Genomic DNA, 19,710 nt, shown 5'->3' with positions numbered 1-19,710 from the left:
AGTTACATGTATCATCACAGTGTTCCATATACATGATAATGATACGTGGTTGAGATACTCTTGATTTCAAACTGTATGATTTTGGATGGTGATATGTTATCTGGAGTAGACATCCGTCATAGAAAGAGATAGGTAAAGGGTCAGTTTTAAATGTATCAAATAACCTGTCTGCTACAGGACAAGATCATTTACTACTTTCTAGCAAATGAAACAGTGAAAATTGAGAACTGAAGCCAGCAATGAAAATCTGGTGGCCAATGTTAGTACAGCATGTATTACAATAAATATCAGGGTCAGAGCCCTCTTCCTGCAGTGTGTGTGTGTGTGTGTGTGTGTGTGTGTGTGTGTGTGTGTGTGTGTGTGTGTGTGTGTGTGGTGTGGTGTGTGTGTGTGCGTGTGCGTGTGCGTGTGTGTGTGTGTGTGTGTGGTGTGTTGTGGTGTGGTATGGTGTGTGTGTGTTGTGGTGTGGTGTGTGTGTATGTGTGTGGTGTGGTGTGGTTTGTGTGTTTGTGTATATATATGTGTATGGTTTGTGGTGGGTATGTGTGTGTTTATATATATATATATGTGTGTGGTGTGCACATGCGTGCATGTGTGTGTGTGTGTTACAATTTGTGTGTGTGTGTGTGTGTGTGTGTGTGTGTGTGTGTGTGTGTGTGTGTGTGTGTGTTACAATTTGTGTGTGTATGCTTGCTTTCATGTGTGCTTGCAGACATGCATATGTGTGACTGTGTGGTGATCTTTATTCTGTTGACTTCTATCAGTTTTTCTTATTGGACACCTTGTCCTTCCATTGTTTATCTTCCTCATAACAAGATCACCAAAAACGTTTTTAGTCTCATAGCTATATTACTGGTGTGGATATCAAATGTACAACTGTGTGTTAGTGAATGTGAGCACATAATATTTTGAATGTAAGTACAGTAAGCAGATAGAAACAAAGGTTCCTAAAGATCACATTTCCCCTGTGAGGGCGCTGTGTACTTAAACACATATAAATTTTGTTTTATTACCTTTTTAGCCCTTAGTTTCTCTGTCAGTAATGTATGTGTATTTGAGGACAATATTTTCATGCAGTTAAAAAATGAATCATTAATCGAGGGTAGTGGCAGGTGACAAACAAATTGGAACTTCAAAATGAATGCCATGCATGGCAAAGTCTTTTAATATCATATCCATACTATTCATGCTAATGTTGTTCATACAAAACTCAAATAATGTATGTTTCACTATACACATTGTAATGCTATAATTAGATCACCCTATAATGTAGTCCCAACATTCTCTTTAATACAGTCATAAGAAAGACATACAGGATATAAAACTCAATATAATATCTATGTTTTGACCTGTATGCAGGCAAAGAAATATCACATACATAGTTCAAATCATATTCCTCAAAGCATATTGTAAGTTAGACATCACAGTATATACCAGTGTAATGTATTGTCATAACGTATACTATCTATATCATTTATTCAAAGTAAACAGTCAAATAATGTATAGAGTAAACAATTCAAAAGACTTGGCCAAGTAGTTCAACATACTGGTTGGACACTGTCAAGCCAGCCAACTGGTTTAACATACTGGTTGGACACTGTCAAGCCAGCTAACTGGTTCAACATACTGGTTGGACACTGTCAAGCCAGCTAACTGGTTTAACATACTGGTTGGACACTGTCAAGCCAGCCAACTGGTTCAACATACTGGTTGGACACTGTCAAGCCAGCCAACTGGTTCAACATACTGGTTGGACACTGTCAAGCCAGCTAACTGGTTCAACATACTGGTTGGACACTGTCAAACCAGCCAAATGGTTCAACATACTGGTTGGACACTGTCAAGCCAGCCAACTGGTTCAACATACTGTTTGGACACTGTCAAACCAGCCAACTGGTTCAACATACTGGTTGGACACTGTCAAACCAGCCAACTGGTTCAACATACTGGTTGGACACTGTCAAGCCAGCTAACTGGTTCAACATACTGGTTGGACACTGTCAAACCAGCCAACTGGTTCAACATACTGGTTGGACACTGTCAAGCCAGCCAAATGGTTCAACATACTGTTTGGACACTGTCAAACCAGCCAAATGGTTCAACATACTGGTTGGACACTGTCAAACCAGCCAAATGGTTCAACATACTGGTTGGACACTGTCAAACCAGCCAAATGGTTCAACATACTGTTTGGACACTGTCAAACCAGCCAAATGGTTCAACATACTGGTTGGACACTGTCAAGCCAGCCAACTGGTTCAACATACTGTTTGGACACTGTCAAACCAGCCAACTGGTTCAACATACTGGTTGGACACTGTCAAGCCAGCCAACTGGTTCAACATACTGGTTGGACACTGTCAAGCCAGCCAACTGGTTCAACATACTGGTTGGACACTGTCAAACCAGCCAACTGGTTCAACATACTGGTTGGACACTGTCAAACCAGCCAACTGGTTCAACATACTGGTTGGACACTGTCAAGCCAGCCAACTGGTTCAACATACTGGTTGGACACTGTCAAACCAGCCAACTGGTTCAACATACTGGTTGGACACTGTCAAGCCAGCCAACTGGTTCAACATACTGTTTGGACACTGTCAAGCCAGCTAACTGGTTTAACATACTGGTTGGACACTGTCAAGCCAGATAGCCAAGTCTCTGGGTTATAGAATACACAAACAAAGATTGGAAATTCACCTTTCATGCATCAGCTATCCACCACCTAATACACTTAGAGATGTTGTCAAGCTGGACAGAATTTGTTAAAGCTGTGTTTGTAATGACTACTGCAGTGTTTTTATAAACCTACACTCTTCATCTTGTCTATCCTATGACAACTGGATCAGTTTCAGTGACTGCTGCATAGTTGAATCTAATAACAAAATAAGAATTGTAAGATGGTTTATTAGTTTGGTGGATGTAAATGGTATATACCATGGAATACTCAGGCTGTATGCCAATGTGGTATCTAGTTTGGTGGATGTAAATGGTATATACCATGGAATACTCAGTCTGTATTCCAATGTGGTATCTAGTTTGGTGGATGTAAATGGTATATACCATGGAATACTCAGTCTGTATGCCAATGTGGTATCTAGTTTGGTGGATGTAAATGGTATATACCATGGAATACTCAGTCTGTATGCCAATGTGGTATCTAGTTTGGTGGATGTAAATGGTATATACCATGGAATACTCAGTCTGTATGCCAATGTGGTATCTAGTTTGGTGGATGTAAATGGTATATACCATGGAATACTCAGTCTGTATGCCAATGTGGTATCTAGTTTGGTGGATGTAAATGGTATATACCATGGAATAATCAGTCTGTATGCCAATGTGGTATCTAGTTTGGTGGATGTAAATGGTATATACCATGGAATACTCAGTCTGTATGCCAATGTGGTATCTAGTTTGGTGGATGTAAATGGTATATACCATGGAATACTCAGTCGGTATGCCAATGTGGTATCTAGTTTGGTGGATGTAAATGGTATATACCATGGAATACTCAGTCTGTATGCCAATGTGGTATCTAGTTTGGTGGATGTAAATGGTATATACCATGGAATACTCAGTCGGTATGCCAATGTGGTATCTAGTTTGGTGGATGTAAATGGTATATACCATGGAATACTCAGTCTGTATGCCAATGTGGTATCTAGTTTGGTGGATGTAAATGGTATATACCATGGAATACTCAGTCGGTATGCCAATGTGGTATCTAGTTTGGTGGATGTAAATGGTATATACCATGGAATACTCAGTCTGTATGCCAATGTGGTATCTAGTTTGGTGGATGTAAATGGTATATACCATGGAATACTCAGTCTGTATGCCAATGTGGTATCTAGTTTGGTGGATGTAAATGGTATATACCATGGAATACTCAGTCTGTATGCCAATGTGGTATCTAGTTTGGTGGATGTAAATGGTATATACATGTACCATGGAATACTCAGTCTGTATGCCAATGTGGTATCTAGTTTGGTGGATGTAAATGGTATATACCATGGAATAATCAGTCTGTATGCCAATGTGGTATCTAGTTTGGTGGATGTAAATGGTATATACCATGGAATACTCAGTCTGTATGCCAATGTGGTATCTAGTTTGGTGGATGTAAATGGTATATACCATGGAATACTCAGTCGGTATGCCAATGTGGTATCTAGTTTGGTGGATGTAAATGGTATATACCATGGAATACTCAGTCTGTATGCCAATGTGGTATCTAGTTTGGTGGATGTAAATGGTATACTGTAAAACACGTTGAATTAGCGGCATGTTTTTTTAGCGATTACAGCTCTGCTACTATTTTAGCGACATGTTAATTTAGCGATCATGCCTATAACACATTGGCTACATTTTGCAAGGACAACTGACGAGTGGTACATTGTTTACGGCCAGTTTGACTTCATCCGCCAGTTTGACTTCATCCGATGTATTGTTTATGAACGATATCATGACAATGTACGAGTATGAGTCTTTGAGTGCCGTTGACACCTAATTAAAGCCATCATTATTGTCACATCTTTATGATTTTTAGAAAAATAAGTCAGCGGAAATCGTACAGGTGAAAACCCAAGCTAGCTGTCAAATTGTTTTTGTTTGTATTGTTTATGAACGATCATCATGACAATGTACGAGTATGAGCCTTTGACTGCCGTAGACACCTAATGAAAGCCATCATCATTGTCACATCTTTATATTTTTTTGGAAAAATAAAAGTCAGCGGAAATCGTACAGGTGAAAACCCAAGCTGTCAGGCTGTTTTTGTTTTCTCTCTATAAAATTGGGTAGTTTTGTTACGATCAGTCACAATTCTATCTAGCTTTCATGCAGATAACAACTACGATCGTAATACTATTCCACTTCAATATCGCTATGCTACGTTACATACAGTACCGAAGAGAGCCAGCACAGTCTACCTTGTGTCTACCAGACCCAAACAACGGGAAGTCAAGTGAAAGTGCCGAAGTCATCGCTGCCATGAATAAAGCCGTCACCGATGAAATGATGTCAACAACGCAACAATCCGATACCCAGTTCAAAGTCGACAGACTGAATAGAAAGCGTCCACGTTCTTACGCACACTATGATGATGAAACAAGAGCAAAGATCGGTCGATATGCTGTAGAGAATGGTTGTAGCAGAGCTGCCTCTCATTTTAGCAAGCTACTTGGCAAGAAATTGAATGAAAGCAGTGTTCGGGGTATGAAGTCTGCGTACCTGAAGGCCAAGCAAACTTCAAGGGTTGACGTCATTTCCACATTGCCCCGTCAACCTCGTGGTCACGCCCTACTACTCGGCCGACACGAGGCAGAGCTTGTGGACTACGTCAACGTCATCCGGGCCAAGGGTGGCATTGTCAACAGAAAAATACTTATTGCTGCTGGAAAGGGACTTTTATTAAAGAAAAATCGTTCAGCACTGCAAGAGTTTGGGGGCCACATAAATCTTACCAGAAGTTGGGCCCAGTCATTTCTACAGCGTCATGGTTACGTCAAACGCAAAGGGACAAAGGCAGCTCGTAAACTGCCAGCTGACTTCCCACAAGTGAAGGCCGATTACTTGAAGAGAATTACTGATAACGTGAAAAGCTGTGACATACCCGAAGACCTCGTCGTTAACTTTGATCAAACCGGAGTTAACATTGTTCCTACTTCAAACTGGACGCTTGAAAAGGAAGGAGCAAGACAAGTATACCCATCATAGGCCTTGATGATAAACGACAAATGACTGCTGTCATCGCCTGTTCAATGAATGGTACTTTATTGCCGCCTCAGCTGATCTACAAGGGAAAAACTAAACAATGTCATCCAAAATTCAACTTTCCTGAAGACTGGGATATCTGGCATTCTGAAAACCACTGGAGCAACGAATCGACCATGTGCCGTTACATCGACACAATCATCGCCCCATATCTCAACACTACACGGAACCATCTCGGCCTGGCTGTTGATCACCCTGCCGTGGTGATCTTGGATGTGTTCCGTGCTCATCGATGCGAGTCCGTGCTGGCAAAACTACAAGAGATTGGCGCTAGGGCTGTGTTTGTACCTGCCAGTTGTACAGGTGAGCTTCAACCGCTAGATTTGACTGTAAATGCGAGATTCAAAGAGTACATGTGTGAAAGTTTTACGAACTGGTATGCAAAGGAAATTTGTAACGAAGTGGATGAGAACAACCCAGTCGTCGATTTGTCATTGACGCGATTGAAGCCACTACACGCCAACTGGTTACTGAGCTCATTTGATCGTCTTCATCAAGACTCTGAACTCATTCGAAATGGTTTTCAGAAGGCTGGAATAACATCGGCTTTAGAATAGACAAAAATGTGAACTTTGATGCCGTGAAAGTGTCAGATCCAAACGCTGTTGTCTGTGCAAAATTTGTTTTTCATGATCGGAAGTGAACTAGCATGTTTGAAATTACAGTAATTTACAAGTAGTATTAGTTGTAGTAGCAGTGATTTGATTTTCTTATCTAAAATATTTATTGTAGCTAGTATGGTTGACTTTGTTTCCGCCCAGTGAGTTTTATTTAGTAGTACAGTGGAAGTAGTACAGTAGAACTTAGAAGTATATATATACTAGTACTAGTAGTAGGCTCAGATTGGATACTCATACTTTCTGTAACATGTTTTCATTCTTTGTTTTCCAGTCGTCTTGTACGATTATATTTATTGTAATGGTGTATATACTAGTAATTAAAATTAAAAATTGCAATTATGAAACGTAAATCATTCATGATCTTGTTTGTATGTGTGGACTGGTATGACGTGCGTGTGTGTATATACGGTATTGATATTTTCATTGGCCGCCATTTTGAATATATTATTTTCAACGCATTGCTAATAATAGCGGCATTTTAAATTAGCGAAGTGGATCTGTTCGCTAATTTCGCTAAAATAACATGCTCGCTAAAATAACATGTTTTACAGTATACCATGGAATACTCAGTCGGTATGCCAATGTGGTATCTAGTTTGGTGGATGTAAATGGTATATACCATGGAATACTCAGTCTGTATGCCAATGTGGTATCTAGTTTGGTGGATGTAAATGGTATATACCATGGAATACTCAGTCTGTATGCCAATGTGGTATCTAGTTTGGTGGATGTAAATGGTATATACCATGGAATACTCAGTCTGTATGCCAATGTGGTATCTAGTTATACCACTTGAAGTGGGGGGCTCATTTTGGAAAACACTACTTACAAATACCTCTAGCTGTTATGCGAAATGATGTATAGGAGTTATATTTAGTATTAAGTGCTTCACAGTTGACATCGATATTGAACGTTACATTACGATATTATGAGTTACAACAATAAAACAACAAATGTAGTTGACAAGAACACATTACACCAATATCTATTATAAATTACTTTTCCATATAGAATAAACTCTAGTTGCAATGAATCTAATGATATCATTTGAAACATTATCATTGCTACAGTAGTAGTACAGCAAGCCTAGATTTTAAAACAACAATACATGTATACCTAAATACTATTTCACTCTTGTACATGTTCCCTTTTGAAATATTTTAACTAATATTTCCAAGAATGAGAATCTGAGAGGTGTCAATGTCTGATAATCAGAAATATCATTATATCACAGGGAAAAATTTTCAGTCATGCATGCATTCCTGCCACAGTCCTGCTGCAAGAATGCTGCTGGACTGTGGCAGCCAAAAAGAGTCAGTCCTGCTGCATGACTGACAAGTCATTGCGAATGACATAGTCCCCGCTATGATTGGGTTTTAAGGAACTGGCAGTTTATGTTGTCATTTTCTTGATATCACTACTCTGATCACACAACAACACTTGTGAACCTAAATCAAATAGACTTAGATATGTTGTGTCTGCTTGTTGGACATGGAACATGCCTACTCATGCTATGTCTCCTTGTTGGACATGGAACATGCCTACTCATGCTGTGTCTCCTTGTTGGACATGGGACATGCCTATTCTTCAAGATGACGTCATGGAATAAACCATTCAACAATAAAGGATGGGTCAGGGGGGGGGGGGGGGACCCGTTCAAGCAAGTCTGAGTTATGGCTTTGGACATGAAAACTGCGCCAACAAAATGGCTGCCACGCAGCCATATCATATCGTATCACGACAACAATGAATATGCACATGTATGTCATAGAACACTGTCCTAATACCAACTTTGAATGAGATCTGTTCAAGCATGTCTGAGTTATGGCTTTAGACAGGGAAAATTCACATGACAATTGTATAGTGTAATTTGTGTGATCCATGTTTGTGACAATCATATAGTGTATAACAAATACAATATAACAATTCAAATATTGTAAATAAATATATAAATATATTACTAAACCCTGACATGTTGTATATGTTGTCCAAAAAAAAATAACTTTCTGATGTGAATGCTGGCCACAATTGTATAGGATAAAAGTTCCATGTGTTTGATAGGATTTTATATCTTGTAGTTTTAATGAGTCATTTGCATAGTTAATGATATTCAGTAATAAGGCTACATAATAATAATACAAATGTACTAATGTTGGTTTTTATATAGCACTTATCCACTCTGTGCTCAAATGCTTTACAATTACATCTAAAGAATATGTGCTAAGACATTGAATATAATTGGGTACATACTTAAAAAATAACAAAGCACATACGTCCTGACAAGCTTGTTGACGTAGCTTTAGTTTTAATGAGTCATTTGCATAATTAATGATTTTCAGTAATTAGGCTATATCTTAAGAATGCAGCTGGAAACTCATAATTTGGTTCATACACTGATGATAACAAAGTCCATGTGCCATAGAAAGCTTGGCTCTTTGTTTTAATGACTCATTTGCATAATTAATGATTTTCAGTAATTAGGCTAAATTTTAAGGTGGCAGTAAAGGCTAGGGCGTCAGTTGAATTTGTATACAAAAACTTAATAAAAACCTCGAAGCAGTCACTAGAAACTATTTTTCACACACACAAAAAAAAACACATGGATTAAATATTCCAACATGGAGAGTTTTCTGTGTAGCTAGGGGGTTTGATACGCCCTCTATGAGGGGAATGAGAAATTCATCCACGCCTAATTCCATGTGTAAAGTCTAAAGACCTTCGAATCACGAAACGATGATGTAATACTAATTTGACGGCATTTCGAAACACCACTTTTAAACAATTTGCAAATGAAACTGTCATCGGATATGAAAAAAAACTTACTCGCTGCATAATACTAACATGTTATCGTCTTTTAATACAAAATGTCATGTTGCACAATTACTAGCCCAAAGCTTGGAGTCCAAAGGTTACGCGTTTACACATTCAATGATTCATATTTTGGTTGATTGTAACACAAATTTGAGAATGCGAAAATTGTTTGACAGATGGCAAAATATTTCATCATGTGGGACACATTACTCAGTTTTTTGACAGTATTAGGTAAATTGACTGCAAACTAACTTCACAATTGCAAGTCAAAACTATGGGAGTCAGTCTACTTCCGGTGACCTTGCACTGTACTTACAAGTACGTGATTTCTTGTGTTCAAGATTTTTCAATGATTTTCTATCCACATCCCTTGAAAGTATGAACAGCTAAAGAAAGCTCTTTGATGATGAATATTAAACTTGTCCTATTTACTAAATCCATCTGTATTTGCCAAAAACAATTAGCGTAGACTCGCTGTGCGTTAGTCGCCAACATACAATCATGCGACATGTGCTTCCAGTGTACTCCTCCCCCGATCGGGCCGCCCTTCGGATACAATGACTTGCTCCGAAGTCGAGTGTACTACTTCGTGGTAACGATATACCAATCGAGTCAAGTTTTTGTCTAGTGATAAATTTGTTTTTCAATGATGTCTGTCAATATCAATATTATTTAAACTATCATGAAAAATTCAAGACTTTTTTATCGTGTTATTCTGAGTGAAATGAACGTCAACAGCAATTTACAGAGAGGCTGAGATATGTATATGTAAACAGGGGCACGTACGTCATGTCAGCAAAGACATGACTACCAAACACTAACTAATTTGACAGAAGACATGTTTTATTTGTACAAAACTGTCGAATCAAAATCATGCTTTTACTATGTGTATTGAACTGAGTTTGATGTAACACATACTGGGTATACAGTTTCTCTTTCGCTTCAAGTTCCAGAGCTTGTTGTTGGTACATGGTGTTGTATGTACTTGTAGCATGTTTCTCTCTGACGGAGGTATCAGAGTCCTCGATGACTTTTCCTTATTTTTCTTGGATGCTAACTCAGACAAAGCCTTCATTCTTGTTCTTACCTTCTCTATCTTACTTACTGAGCAAAACATTTTGATATAGAGTGGCGAATCTCGGTAAAATAACGATTTCTTTGAGCATTTAGTGTACAAATGTAAGCATAGCATGTGGTATACATCACTAAAGAACTAGTTAATTTTCATATTTACAGGTGTCATATTTCATTACTCATAAAAAAACTAAATAATAATACTCCTAAAACAATCATATCAAGAAGGATGTTTCCTGCAAGTTTGGTTGCAAAATCTTTATTCTGACATTTTTTATGATTTTTTTAATACAACAAAGAAATGGGGGAAAATAGCCTTTACTGCTACCTTCCTTAAGTGTACACTTTTCAAATTCAATATAATTTGCTACAAACATCAACTCCAAGTACACAGCTTCTAAAAAGCTTTGTGATGTACATGTAGCTTTTAGTTTTAATGACTCATTTGCATAATTAATGATTTTCACTAATTAGGCTACATGTATATCTTCAAAATGCATACTTCAAATTCAATAAAAATTTGGTACATACTTCAAACATAACTAATCACATATGTTCTGTTACATTCCAATGATTACAATTATTGTGTGTAGGAATGAAAATCTAAAGACTTTGCCCTTATGTAAGGGCATTCAGTTTAAATCTGGTTAGATTTGAACTCAGTGTCTTCAAATGTCATGATACAGCTCAATGTAATCTGACAATGGTATTAAAAAGTAGGGATTTGACCATCAAAATCAGTTTCTTTCACCTTTTCCTTATTTTGTAGTCTGGTTGCTATGACAACTTAAACTATTTAAACCCAGAAAGTACTGCAAGATAAATGTGTTTGCATCAGAGTCATTTTCAGGTCAAATAATGTGTGCTATAGCTACCGTTTTAATAATGCCTGGAATAGTAAATCGCAGAAGAAAATATATTTTTTGACCAACTGAAATTAGAACTAATCAAATATGTTGTGGAATACAATAAAGAATGATGTTGTTGAAAATATTATCAAAAGGATAACGAGTATGTAATTGCCAGCCAGCTGATCACAAAGTATACATAAATGTCATTGCTGTCCTAACCCTATCACAAATCAAATTTCTTCTTTTGAAAGTGAATATGAATATGAATATGCTCTGTAGAAATAAACATTGATTATGTTATTATCAAGTCTTTTGATGTTACACTTGACTGTGTTAATACCAAGTCTTTTGATGTTACACTTGACTGTGTTAATATCAAGTCTTTTGATGTTACACTTGACTGTGTTAATACCAAGTCTGAATATATGCACCTGTTATGACTTTGCCAAAGATATAGATTTATTTGAATAGGTATGACAAAAGAAATGTACATACTAAAACTCATCATACACACTGACTACCCAAGTTATTGACACTTTGACAGTGAAAAGTGTTACCAATCAGAGAGTGTTATGGGTAAGATATTGTACAGTGCACTTGACTGTGTTGATACCAAGTCTTTTGATGTTACACTTGACTATGTTAATACCAAGTCTTTTGATGTTACACTTGACTGTGTTATTATCAATTCTTATGATGTTACACTTGACTTTGTTAATATCAAGTCTTTTGATGTTACACTTGACTATGTTAATACCAAGTCTTTTGATGTTACACTTGACTGTGTTAATACCAAGTCTTTTGATGTTACACTTGACTGTGTTAATACCAAGTCTTTTGATGTTACACTTGACTGTGTTAATACCAAGTCTTTTGATGTTACATTTGACTGTGTTAATACCAAGTCTTTTGATGTTACATTTGACTGTGTTAATACCAAGTCTTTTGATGTTACATTTGACTGTGTTAATATCAAGTCTTTTGATGTTACACTTGACTATGTTAATACCAAGTCTTTTGATGTTACACTTGACTGTGTTAATACCAAGTCTTTTGATGTTATACTTGACTGCATAAAGAACACACATAAATATGCACATCTAAACCTCTCTATTGTGAGACAGCAGGGACCTACTGGTATTATTGGACTATGTTTACCAAGTTTGCTGTGTTAATTACACTATGTATACTACTAGTATTACTGGTACTACATAGCCTTGATATTGGTTATATGCCTGACGGTCAAGGATACCTTCAGTGTGACCAATAACAGCATCTGTAAAAGTGGCATACTGACAACAACTTGTGTGATATTCAATACATGTAGATGTTGAGGCATGTAATAAAAATATATTTATCACAGGCTATTGATGAGATGACATTCTGAAAGCTATAAAATATAAATGTACTGGTATTACTAGGAGTAAAAGTTTCAATTCCATCATGTATTGAACAAGTAAACATCATTTCTAAAGATACATTTTTTATTTTATACTGTATTAACTGGTGATGGAATTCAATATTGACCTAGGGCTAACCATACATGTAAAAATATAAAGTATTAAAAAATGTTGTTGCATGATCAAACAAATAGCTTTACCAGATATTGTCAGGAGGCTCTATACTACTATTACTAGATCCTTCACTATGCTGACCTTGACTGTGTCCTTTCAACAGGCTCTATATTACTATTACTAGATCCTTCACTATGCTGACCTTGACTATGTCCTTTCAACAGGCTCTATACTACTATTACTAGATCCTTCACTATACTGACCTTGACTGTGTCCTTTCAACAGGCTCTATACTACTATTACTAGATCCTTCACTATGCTGACCTTGACTATGTCCTTTCAACAGGCTCTATACTACTATTACTAGATCCTTCACAATGCTGACCTTGACTGTGTCCTTTCAACAGGCTCTATACTACTATTACTAGATCCTTCACTATGCTGACCTTGACTATGTCCTTTCAACAGGCTCTATACTACTATTACTAGATCCTTCACTATGCTGACCTTGACTATGTCCTTTCAACAGGCTCTATATTACTATTACTAGATCCTTCACTATGCTGACCTTGACTGTGTCCTTTCAACAGGCTCTATACTACTATTACTAGATCCTTCACAATGCTGACCTTGACTGTGTCCTTTCAACAGGCTTTATACTACTATTACTAGATCCTTCACAATGCTGACCTTGACTATGTCTTTTTCAACAGGCTCTATACTACTATTACTAGATCCTTCACTATGCTGACCTTGACTGTGTCCTTTCAACAGGCTCTATACTACTATTACTAGATCCTTCACTATGCTGACCTTGACTGTGTCCTTTCAACATGACAGTTGACTGGCAGCCCTATTCTGACAGTTGACTGGCAGCCCTATTCTACGTTAAAGTACTGACAGTTGACTGGCAGCCCTATTCTATGTTAAAGTACTGACAGTTGATTGACAGTCCTATTCTATGTTAAAGTACTGACAGTTGATTGGCAGACCTATTCTATGTTAAAGTACTGACAGTTGACTGGCAGCCCTATTCTGACAGTTGACTGGCAGCCCTATTCTATGTTAAAGTACTGACAGTTGACTGGCAGCCCTATTCTATGTTAAAGTACTGACAGTTGACTGGCAGCCCTATTCTGACAGTTGACTGGCAGCCCTATTCTGACAGTTGACTGGCAGCCCTATTCTATGTTAAAGTACTGACAGTTGACTGGCAGCCCTATTCTGACAGTTGACTGGCAGCCCTATTCTGACAGTTGACTGGCAGCCCTATTCTGACAGTTGACTGGCAGCCCTATTCTATGTTAAAGTACTGACAGTTGACTGGCAGCCCTATTCTGACAGTTGACTGGCAGCCCTATTCTACGTTAAAGTACTGACAGTTGACTGGCAGCCCTATTCTATGTTAAAGTACTGACAGGTGATTGGCAGCCCTATTCTATATTAAAGTACTGACAGTTGACTGGCAGCCCTATTCTATGTTAAAGTACTGACAGGTGATTGGCAGCCCTATTCTATATTAAAGTAATGACAGTTGACTGGCAGCCCTATTCTATGTTAAAGTACTGACAGGTGACTGGCAGCCCTATTCTGTATTAAAGTAATGAAAGTTGACTGGCAGCCCTATTCTATATTAAAGTACTGACAGGTGATTGGCAGTCCTATTCTACGTTAAAGTAATGAAAGTTGACTGGCAGCCCTATTCTATATTAAAGTACTGACAGTTGACTTGCAGCACTATTCTATGTTAAAGTACTGACAGTTGACTGGCAGCCCTATTCTATATTAAAGTAATGACAGTTGATTGGCAGCCTTATTCTATGTTAAAGTACTGACAGTTGATTGGCAGCCTTATTCTATATTAAAGTAATGAAAGTTGACTGGTAGCCCTATTCTATGTTAAAGTACTGACAGTTGACTGGCAGCCCTATTCTATGTTAAAGTAATGAAAGTTGACTGGCAGCCCTATTCTATGTTAAAGTAATGAAAGTTGACTGGCAGTCCTATTCTATGTTAAAGTAATGACAGTTGATTGGCAGCCCTATTCTATGTTAAAGTACTGACAGGTGATTGGCAGCCCTATTCTATATTAAAGTAATGAAAGTTGACTGGCAGCCCTATTCTATGTTAAAGTAATGAAAGTTGACTGGCAGCCCTATTCTATATTAAAGTACTGACAGTTGATTGACAGTCCTATTCTATGTTAAAGTAATGACAGTTGATTGGCAGCCCTATTCTATATTAAAGTACTGACAGTTGACTGGCAGCCCTATTCTATGTTAAAGTACTGACAGTTGACTGGCAGCCTTATTCTATGTTAAAGTAATGACAGTTGACTGGCAGCCCTATTCTATGTTAAAGTAATGACAGTTGACTGGCAGCCCTATTCTATGTTAAAGTAATGACAGTTGACTGGCAGCCCTATTCTATGTTAAAGTAATGACAGTTGACTGGCAGCCCTATTCTATGTTAAAGTAATGACAGTTGACTGGCAGCCCTATTCTATATTAAAGTAATGACAGTTGATTGGCAGCCCTATTCTATATTAAAGTACTGACAGTTGATTGACAGTCCTATTCTATGTTAAAGTAATGACAGTTGACTGGCAGCCCTATTCTGACAGTTGACTGGCAGCCCTATTCTATATTAAAGTACTGACAGTTGACTGGCAGTCCTATTCTATATTAAAGTACTGACAGTTGACTGGCAGCCCTATTCTATATTAAAGTAATGACAGTTGATTGGCAGCCCTATTCTATGTTAAAGTACTGACAGTTGACTGGCAGCCTTATTCTATGTTAAAGTAATGACAGTTGACTGGCAGCCCTATTCTATGTTAAAGTAATGACAGTTGACTGGCAGCCCTATTCTATGTTAAAGTACTGACAGTTGACTGGCAGCCCTATTCTATATTAAAGTAATGACAGTTGATTGGCAGCCCTATTCTATATTAAAGTACTGACAGTTGATTGACAGTCCTATTCTATGTTAAAGTAATGACAGTTGATTGGCAGCCCTATTCTATGTTAAAGTACTGACAGTTGACTGGCAGCCTTATTCTATATTAAAGTAATGACAGTTGACTGGCAGCCCTATTCTATGTTAAAGTAATGACAGTTGACTGGCAGCCCTATTCTATGTTAAAGTAATGACAGTTGACTGGCAGCCTTATTCTATGTTAAAGTAATGACAGTTGACTGGCAGCCTTATTCTATGTTAAAGTAATGACAGTTGACTGGCAGCCCTATTCTATGTTAAAGTAATGACAGTTGACTGGCAGCCCTATTCTATATTAAAGTAATGAAAGTTGACTGGCAGCCCTATTCTATGTTAAAGTAATGACAGTTGACTGGCAGCCCTATTCTATGTTAAAGTAATGACAGTTGATTGGCAGCCCTATTCTATGTTAAAGTACTGACAGGTGATTGGCAGCCCTATTCTATATTAAAGTAATGAAAGTTGACTGGCAGCCCTATTCTATGTTAAAGTAATGAAAGTTGACTGGCAGTCCTAGTCAATGTTAAAGTAATGACAGTTGATTGGCAGCCCTATTCTATATTAAAGTACTGACAGTTGACTGGCAGCCCTATTCTATATTAAAGTAATGACAGTTGACTGGCAGTCCTATTCTATATTAAAGTAATGACAGTTGATTGGCAGCCCTATTCTATGTTAAAGTACTGACAGTTGACTGGCAGCCCTATTCTATGTTAAAGTACTGACAGGTGACTGGCAGCCCTATTCTATATTAAAGTAATGACAGTTGATTGGCAGCCCTATTCTATATTAAAGTACTGACAGTTGATTGACAGTCCTATTCTATGTTAAAGTAATGACAGTTGATTGGCAGCCCTATTCTATATTAAAGTACTGACAGTTGACTGGCAGCCCTATTCTATGTTAAAGTACTGACAGTTGACTGGCAGCCTTATTCTATGTTAAAGTAATGACAGTTGACTGGCAGCCCTATTCTATGTTAAAGTAATGACAGTTGACTGGCAGCCTTATTCTATGTTAAAGTAATGACAGTTGACTGGCAGCCCTATTCTATGTTAAAGTAATGACAGTTGACTGGCAGCCCTATACTATGTTAAAGTAATGACAGTTGACTGGCAGCCTTATTCTATGTTAAAGTAATGACAGTTGACTGGCAGCCCTATTCTATGTTAAAGTACTGACAGTTGACTGGCAGCCCTATTCTATGTTAAAGTAATGACAGTTGACTGGCAGCCCTATTCTATGTTAAAGTACTGACAGTTGACTTGCAGCACTATTCTATGTTAAAGTAATGACAGTTGATTGGCAGCCCTATTCTATGTTAAAGTACTGACAGTTGACTGGCAGCCCTATTCTATATTAAAGTACTGACAGTTGACTGGCAGCCCTATTCTATATTAAAGTAATGACAGTTGATTGGCAGTCCTATTCTATGTTAAAGTACTGACAGTCCTATTCTATGTTAAAGTACTGACAGGTGATTGGCAGTCCTATTCTATGTTAAAGTACTGACAGTTGACTGGCAGCCCTATTCTATGTTAAAGTACTGACAGTTGATTGACAGTCCTATTCTATATTAAAGTACTGACAGTTGACTGGCAGCCCTATTCTATGTTAAAGTACTGACAGGTGATTGGCAGTCCTATTCTATGTTAAAGTACTGACAGTTGACTGGCAGCCCTATTCTATGTTAAAGTAATGACAGTTGACTGGCAGCCCTATTCTATGTTAAAGTACTGACAGTTGACTGGCAGCCCTATTCTATGTTAAAGTACTGACAGGTGATTGGCAGTCCTATTCTATGTTAAAGTAATGACAGTTGACTGGCAGCCCTATTCTATGTTAAAGTAATGACAGTTGACTGGCAGCCCTATTCTATGTTAAAGTACTATTAAAGGGTTGGCATGTTTTATCAAAATTTAGATGATGCCAAAGGCGTGGGCATCATCTAAATTTTGGTAGAGAGTGCCAGCCTGAGAGCAAGCATTAAATTGTGATATTTCCTGAATGCATGTGTTATTAATTTTATTACACCGTCCACTGATGTGGCCAATCATTCACATGTCCACTCATTGTTCACCACCATTCATCATCAATAGAAAAGTGTTCACTTTCATCATGATGTATTTCCAAACTGTATAGAGCATTATTTGTAGGATTTCAAGTGTGCCCAAAGCTCATTTGTAATTATATTTATTCAAATTTCTCCAAGAAATAAGCTTGTGTGTTTCACTATACCAATTTCGTAATCTCAAGTGCACAACACTTCAAAACATATGCATAATAGATGCGCAGTGATTGAAATAACTCCAGCGGGCAATAGCACTGGGCAATAAACTCTGCACGCATCACTGCATGGGCAATAGTCTATTTAAAGAAGGTCATGTGATTCAATTCTGACCAATAACAACTTGTGTATAAGAATGTTGGTATAATAATTAAGCAATAAACCACCCCCTGGGGATGGTATACCAAGAGGTTTTGACCAGTGAACGAAATATATGCACGAGCGATAGCGAGTGCATATATTGAGTTCACTGGTCAAAACCGAGTGGTATACCTTCCCCAGGGGTGGTTTATTGCTATTATATTATACTAGTATATTGAAAATATCGGAAACAAGATAAGAACTAACGTTTATGATCTCGTTTCATATGCGCCTCTGTGTCTAATTTGCATAACAATAACGCTGCTTTCAAGACAGCTGATCTTGGCCTCAACGTGAATGTCGTGCACCGACTGGATTTATTTTATCTGCTAGTCGTTTCTAGGGATAATCTGTACATTGATCGGCTCATTAAAAGTGCACAGTGATGAATAAACAACCTGTTTGACTCAAGGTTTAAACTTGAAGTGGTTTATTGAATACAGCGTGCTTCGATCGCTCCCGGCCGAATTCGTGACTCGGTGAAGTGATAGACAGGTTGATATTTACAATGTATTTATATTACTGGAAGTTATGTCAGTAGATTTTCAGGTTTGAGGATTTCCCTCTTGGATTGATGACTGATACTCTAGGATAGGATCCCAGACAAATTTCTATTTAGATTAAAAAATGGTAAGTCGGCCAGTGTAAGCTCTTTCACTTGCTTCATTTTTATGACAGGACAGGACAGCTCACCAATGTTTCCACTCCAGCCGCGCCGAGGCTGGGACCGATCTCGTACATGCCTTGACCTTAGTACATGTAGTAGGCGATGATTTGAACAAATACGCGATGACTGGGTTGCTTTCGAAATTTCCTTCATAATTTCTCATAAAATATTGTCTCATTGAGAGAAAATCCTCCTCTGACAATTCGAAGAGTTCACTATCAGTATCACGGCGGACTACAACTCAACGCTCGTAGACGAACAAAATTTGGACGCGTGCCAACCGTGCATTATCGCTCCTTTTAGACGCGCTAGTTCGATGTCTAGACCAATCAGATCTCTCGATTTGCGCCATCAATATACTGGTATAATATAATAGATGTTATACTCCAGCTAAAGTGCTTTTATCCATCAGTCTAATCAAATTGGAGGTATAGTAAAGCTTTGCTGTCAGCAGTGACTTTCTGATACGTGATACATACATGAATGTCTCAACAGTATTAATGCTAGCCTTGTGGCCCAATAAATATGAATGGATGAATCAGTTATCAAGTCAACATATGCTATCTGTAAGTACATCTTTTGATTAAAGGGCCACAAGTTACTGTATTTTTGGGATGTAATTTTTTTCTGCAAATTAAAAGGCTACCCACAGTATTCTATTTACTACACACACACACACACACACACACACACACACACACACACACACACATACAGACACACATTGCACACACAGACAGACAGACACACACATAGACACACACACACGCATGCACGCGCACACAAACAAACACACACACGCGCACGCACGCACACACACACACACACACACACACACACACACACACACACACACACACACACACACACACACACACACACTACATATATGTGGTCTAAACAGAAGTTAACTCAAAATGTTTCCAAAAATTCTGACAAGCTTTTCACCTGTTATGAAGTGGCAGGTAAA

General features: G+C 38.0%; 1 protein-coding gene across 4 annotated transcripts in view; it reads right to left on the bottom strand.

Moving 5' to 3' along the window:
• LOC144447075 (TBC1 domain family member 5-like) overlaps nt 1-19,710 on the bottom strand; it is a 74,267-nt gene that overhangs the window by 53,882 nt on the left and 675 nt on the right. For 3 of the 4 annotated variants that reach the window (XM_078136977.1, XM_078136979.1, XM_078136980.1), the window contains exon 2: nt 2,701-2,875. The exons of the other annotated variant lie outside the window; for it this stretch is intronic. The gene's annotated coding sequence lies outside the window, so the exon portion shown is untranslated. The remainder of the gene's footprint in view (nt 1-2,700; nt 2,876-19,710) is intronic. 4 annotated transcript variants of the gene reach the window in all.

The sequence above is a fragment of the Glandiceps talaboti genome, chromosome 16 (assembly GCF_964340395.1).
Source record: "Glandiceps talaboti chromosome 16, keGlaTala1.1, whole genome shotgun sequence".
Classification (NCBI taxonomy): Eukaryota; Metazoa; Hemichordata; class Enteropneusta; family Spengelidae; genus Glandiceps; species Glandiceps talaboti.
This window is presented reverse-complemented; position numbering and strand designations above follow the sequence as displayed.